Source organism: Chrysochloris asiatica, unplaced genomic scaffold (assembly GCF_000296735.1).
Source record: "Chrysochloris asiatica unplaced genomic scaffold, ChrAsi1.0 scaffold00045, whole genome shotgun sequence".
In the NCBI taxonomy this organism is placed as follows: Eukaryota; Metazoa; Chordata; class Mammalia; order Afrosoricida; family Chrysochloridae; genus Chrysochloris; species Chrysochloris asiatica.
In genome coordinates, this window is record NW_006408563.1 from 1,326,607 (window position 1) to 1,332,757 (window position 6,151).

Consider the following 6,151-nt stretch of genomic DNA (forward strand, 5'->3'; position numbering starts at 1 on the left):
GGAAGCACTTTGAGATTCTTGGAAGAAATTTAGCCTATTATCATGTCTTTGTATCAGGTATCTGATAATGTTTAAGAATCATAGTTTCCACTGATGCTCTGAGTCACCTGAAGTCTTGTCAAAAATACGCTTAGTTTCTCTAACGTTTTATAGAAAGGGATTTGTTACCCATTATACTTTGTTTCCCTTTGTCTTTTCTCCCCATCACCTGCTCCCCAGCCCCTTTTCTATGGTTTGCTTATAGATTATTAAGAAAAAAGATGTAAACTAACAGGGAGGATTAAGGTAGACACAGCTGGTGTCAAGAAACACAGAGAGAGATGAAAGAGTGTGGAGCAGCTATGACTGGACAGCCCATGGGGCTTTCTTGTGACTCATCCTTGACCTTTACCCTCCCAAATCATGCCTTAGGCAAATAAACAGCTTTTCAAAGCAGGCTCCCTTGTGGGACACTTCATACATTTTCATTCTAATCTCTTTGCAAAGTGGTAAAAAATAAATGTTCCTAGGAAAAATAGTGCTATGGACAAAAGTTGAATTTGAAATGAAAGAGTCATTTTGTGTTACCTGTCACACAAAAGGAGTCCTAAACAGCTTATCAGTTTATTCCAAATGAAAAGAAAACCATTTTCAATGTTTTAAACATTGGCCATAACCCATTCAAAATGATTACGTGGACCTTTGAAAATATTGCCTTTAGGCATTATGGGAGACCTAATTTCTCCTTTGTGTTTTACAGATTATCTACAAAGAGCATGCATTATTTCTATAATCCAAAATAAAAAGAGATTATTTAGACAAAAATGGACTTATAATATAAATTTTTAAAATATGAAAATACCACCCAGTGAGTTATTTTCTTTAATGACTGGGATAAAGGAGATAGCTTCTTAAAATTGGACTGTTTAATAATGTATAATGATTGTTATGAACCTAAGAAATATTTTCTGATATAAAAGATAAAGATCAACTTAAATGTTTCTTCATTAGCTGTCTAATACAGAATCCCCAATAAGACAGCTTTCTTTGCATATAGCTCAGCCCAAACAAAGGATTTTTATTTCTACCTAATAGCTGTGGTTTTCAAGTTGTAAGGGATTTTGTAATGGGTTGCACTAAGGTATGTGAGAGAAATTTGAGACCCCAGAATAATTGAACCTATACAGTTGGGCATTAATAGATTAGGGATGGGGTTTAGGGCAGTATGTAATAGAGTAACATGGGCAGAGATCTAGAATCATCCCTCTCTCTCCTTTTCAGTGAAATTTCTTTGTCTGACTTTGTTTACTATACCAGTGTGTTAAATACTGAAAAGATGCATACCGTAGGGTAAGTAGTTCTCAAGGTCAATACAGAGAAAACAGAAAACACTTCCTGTTATGTTGTGTGACAATGAATTGAAACATTTATTCCATAAGTTAGTATGCATTGGAAAGGAAAGCCAAGCCAAACAAAGCAATAAAACTTATTTCAGTTAAAGCAAACTGTTGAGAAATCTAATACACCAGTGTGTGTCATGTGCTAGCTATACCAAATCCTATGTATCCAGTGTTTTACAGACTTACAAATCAAATTGCTTTATGGTTAGAGGAACATTTAATACAGTGTGACCAGTTTAAAGTTAACATTTTGTATTCAGGATGATTAATGACGCCATATTGTATTTCAATTACTACAAGAAACTTCTTTGTAATAAACGATGGCAATAATATTCACATTAAGTCAATAAAAAGCATCTTCAAAGTGTGAAGTATACGTGCCATTATTATAGTGTAAGTTGATCACATCATACAATGAATTATCAACAATGTAACAGGAAATCTCTACAGCAAAGCATATATTTTCCTCTCAGTGCACAGGGATGTTGGCAGATCACTCTCATTAGTATTAAGAAGAGTCAACTGAAAATCTTCCCACATATTAGCCAGAGGACTGCTCCTTCTTCCCTAGTCAAACTACACTTCACTTTCTCCAAACTGCATGTTAGCATGTTCAACTGTGAGAAGCCAACATATTGCTCAGGGCATGCAAGTCTAAAAGGAAATAAATGCGACGAGTGACATATATTTTGTAAAATCAATATTTGGGAAAACAGGCATGAATGATACACATTTGAGTCTGAATTGACTCAATAGCAGCTGAGTTAACGGGCTCCTGGGTCATCCAAATGGTCAAGCATATGTGTAATAATCAAAAAGTTGGTGTTTCAAAACCACCTAGGGGTTCCTTGGAAGATAGGCCTGGGACTACTCTGCTTTTGAAAGGTCATGACCTTGAAACCTCTATGGAGTGTAGTACTACTCTGCAACAAACGGGGTCCTCATGACTAGGAATTAACTCAATGGCAACTGTTTTGTTTTTGTTTCTCCCAAAAATGGCTCTCCATTGGAGGAAGGGAGTTGGGCACCATGGAAGTTGTAGCAGCTTATGGATGGTAAATCCCTAAGGAATTGCTGCTTTTTAATTGTTACAGTAGCATAGTCATAGATGAAATGGCCTTAGAGGGCTCAGGAAAGAAAACAAGTAGGGGAGAAGGTTGGGAAAGTGGTGGGTAATTCTCACCTCCATCAGCTTTTCTGTCTGTACACTTGCTCTCAGCAGACCTGGCAATTATGACGAACTGCCTAAGTGAGAAGCACCCTCAGAATGGTGCTAGAAGTGGATGTGAAGGCCACTGGCCTACAGTCTACACAAATCTTCTGATCTGGAGTATTCTCTACCGGAAGAGGAGCTACAGAAGTGTCACATGACTAAACAAGTGGAGACAGTGATACGTGCTGGTCAAGCTGTCCACTGCACAGTTGGGCAGCCATGTAATTGTCTGGTAGCACTTCCACAACTTTTTGTTGTTATTAGGTTCTGTCAAGTTTATTCTGACGCTTAGTGATCTCGTGTGACAAAGCAGAACTGCCCCCATATGATTTTCTAGGCCATATGGGTGAGTCCTGGTGTGGCGCTGTGGCCTAATGCGTTAGACTGCAGACTCGTTTGAAATGCAAGGTCAGTGGTTCAAGCTCACCAGCTGCCCCTTGGAAACTCTATATAGGGTCACTATGGGGTCAGAATAGAGTCAATGGCACTTAACTACAACAACAACAATCTTTATGGGAGCAGATAATCCAAGTCTTCTAGTGGCTTTGTACCACCAACTACTTGGTTAGCAGCCAAGCACTAAACAACTACTCTACCAAGGTTCCCACTGCCATTGAGTCAATTCACACTCCCAGTGACCCGATAAGACAGCAACACTGTTCCCTGGGGTCTCTGAGCCGAAAGTCTTTACAGGAGCAGACCAGTTCATCTTTCTTCCTTAAATATAATCCACAGACTAAAGGAAGGATGACATGGTCTCTTTTTCTTCATTTTTTAAATTAATAGAATATTTTTTTTAGAGTAGTTCTATCTTTACAGAAAAACTGAACAGAAAACACAGAGTTCCCATATTTCTCCCCCATCCCCCCACACACTGTTTTTCCAACTTTTAATATTGAATTCATCAGCATACTGTAGGTTATTAATGAATCTTCCTCCGATCCTGATGCCACGTTCTTCTTCATATAATCCAGTTTCTCGGAATATGTGCTCAGCATACAAATAACAACCTGTGATATACAGATGATACAACCTTGCTCGCTGAAAGCAAAGAGGACGAAAATACTTACTGATGAAGATCAAAGACCACAGTCTTCAATATGGGTTACAACTCAATGTAAAGAAAACAAAAATCTTCACTACTGGAGCAATAAATAACATCCTGATACTATGATGGAAAAGATGGAAGTTGTCAAAGAATTCATTTTGTTCAGGTCAACCATCAACATTCATGGAAGCACTCGTGGACAAATCTACTGCACAGGATCTTTTTAAAGTATTCAAGAACAAAAATGTCAGTTTGAGAATTAGGTGTGCCTGACTCAAGCCATGGCATTTTCAATAACCTCATATACATGTGAAAGTTGGACAATGAATAAAAAAAACTTTAAAAGAATTGATTCATTGGAATTATAGTGTTGGAGGAGAACATTAAAAGTACCATGGATGACCAAAAGAACAACCCAATCTGTGCTGGAAGAAGTACCGCCAGAATGCCCTTGAAAGCCAGATGGCCAGACTTCGTCTCTCATATTTTGGACGTATTATCATGGGGGACCAGTCTCTGAAGAAGGATGTGGTACTGCAGGTTAATGTGTTGGACTGCAAGGTCAGTTTGAACAACAAGGTTGGCAGTTCAAACTTACCAGCTGCTTCTCAGAAACCCTATACAGGGTCACTATGAGTTGAAACTGATTCAATAGCACTTAATAACAACAACAAAGTGGAGAGTCAGAGAAGAAGAAAAAGACTACAAATGACTTTGGCAGCAGCGATGGGCTCCAGCATAGCAATGATGGTAAGCTGGGCACAGGACCGGGCAGTGTTTCGTTCTGTTGTACATAGGGTCACTATAAGTCAGTGCAGACTCAATGGCACCTAATGACAACAATACTGAATTCATGTGGTACATTAGTTACACTTGATACACGAGTTGTTGTTATGAAAAGGTGAGTTGGTTCCAACATAAAGCAACCTAACATAGGGTTTCCAAGGAGCAACTGGTGGGCTTGAAATGCTGACCTTTTGAACTGATCATTATTCAAGTCCATAGTATATATTTGTTATATTCTTAGCTGCTGTTGAGTCACCTCCCTACTCATGGCAGCTCCATGTACAACAGGTCAAAATACTGCTTTGTTGTTGTTAGGTGCCCTCCCGTTGGCTCCGACTCATAGTGACCCTATACATAATACTGCCCTGTCCTGTACCATCCTCACAATTGTTGTTACTTTTGAATTCATTGTTGCAGTTAATGTGCCAATCCATCTCATTGGGGAGCTTCCTCTTTTTAGCTGACACTCCACTTTGCCCAGTTTAATGTCCTTCTAAAGGGACTGGTCCCTCCTAGTAACATGTCCACAGTATGAGAGACAAAGTCTGGCCATCCTGGCTTCTAAGGAGCATTCTGACTGTACTTCTTCCCATAAAGATTTGTTTGTTTCTTCTGACAATCCACGAGAATTTTAATATTCCTCTCTGACACCATAAATCAAATGCATGAATTCTTCCTTAGTCTTCCTTATTCATTGTTCAGCTTTCACATGCATATGAGGCTATTGAAAATACCATTGTTTGGGTCAAGCACACCTTAATCCTCAAACTGACTCAATCCTTGCTCTTGAGCATTTTACAGAGGTCTTTTTACAGAAGATTTACCTAATGCAATATGTCTTTTTGTTTCTTGACTGCTGCTTCCATATGTGTTGAGAGTGGATCCCAGCAAAATTTGATAACTTCCAATCTTTTCTCCATATATTATGATATTATTTATTCGTCCAAATGTGAGGATTTTTGTTTTCTTTACATTTGAGATGCAACCCATAATGGAGACTGTGGTCTTTGATCTTCATCAGTAAGTATTTTAAGTCCTTTTTACTTCTAGCAAGCAAGGTTGCAACATCTGCACAGCACACATATTTTTTCCCCACTATGTGTTTTTTTGGGGGGAGTTACACCAAAACTCTCAGGAATATATAATCATTCAAACAACCAAAGGGCACACCCTGCAAGCCTGTCCCCCAGATGCCAGCACACAACTCCTCTCCCTCCATGAGTCTAGAATCCTCAGTTGGAGCATCTCTCCACATCAGCATCTCTGCCTCCATCTCTGGCATCACCACTTCTCTGGATAGGGTCCCACACACCGTTCCCTCTCTTCTCCTTGATGGTCCCAAGGTCCTCCATTCCTGGACTTTTTGCTACAAAACGTCTGCCTTTACAGTTGCGACAATCACAATTAGTCATGATAACAATTACTCATTGTTGAATCATAAGAATCTTATCCTCATCTCCTTTCACCAGACCTGTCTGGATAGGATAAAAACCACTCAGTGGGGAGTCTACTTTCATCCGTGCACTCTGAAACTAAACTCCCTCTTGAAAACTTGTAAGCAGTTAGCACACATTTTTTTTTTTTAGTTTTTATTGTGAATTTAGTAATCATTTACATGGGAGAACATCAGCTTTACATTCATCCTATCTTATTTCATTTCATTGAAATGATTACAATCCTCTCCATGCATCATCATTCAACAGCATTTGCTCCCATTCACCCCCC